Source organism: Octopus bimaculoides, chromosome 4, assembly GCF_001194135.2.
Source record: "Octopus bimaculoides isolate UCB-OBI-ISO-001 chromosome 4, ASM119413v2, whole genome shotgun sequence".
Classification (NCBI taxonomy): domain Eukaryota; kingdom Metazoa; phylum Mollusca; class Cephalopoda; order Octopoda; family Octopodidae; genus Octopus; species Octopus bimaculoides.
Genome location: NC_068984.1, coordinates 11,535,341 through 11,535,835, shown reverse-complemented (window position 1 = coordinate 11,535,835; position 495 = coordinate 11,535,341). Strand labels below are relative to the sequence as shown.

Below are 495 nucleotides of genomic sequence, written 5' to 3'. Positions count from 1 at the left end.
ACACATGAACACACGTATATCATCATACACACACACACACACACTCATGCTCACGCACACATACACAATGGTTCTCTTCAGTTGCTATTTACCAAATCCACTCATAAGGCATTGGCCAGCCCATGGCTTTAGTAGAATACATTTGAATGTTGGGACTCACGGAGGCAAAGTGGCTGACTTCCTTTTGAGTGTTGGGCCTCATGGAGGCAATGACCAAGACCTTTGGCATTATGTCGTGCTTGAGAAGAAGACCCATCATCATCATCATCGTTTAACGTCCGCTTTCCATGCTGGCATGGGTTGGATGATTTGACTGAGGACTGGTGAAACCGGATGGCAACACCAGGCTCCAATCTGATTTGGCAGAGTTTCTACAGCTGGATGCCCTTCCTAACGCCAACCACTCCGAGAGTGTAGTGGGTGCTTTTACGTGTCACCGGCACGAGGGCCAGTCAGGCAGTACTGGCAATGGTCACACTCAAAATGGTGTCTTTT

The 495-nt window shown here is 48.3% G+C and overlaps 1 protein-coding gene across 2 annotated transcripts in view; it reads left to right on the top strand.

Annotated features, from left to right (window-relative positions):
* LOC106872189 (histone deacetylase 11) overlaps nucleotides 1-495 on the top strand; it is a 31,369-nt gene that overhangs the window by 5,827 nt on the left and 25,047 nt on the right. The window lies entirely within an intron of this gene.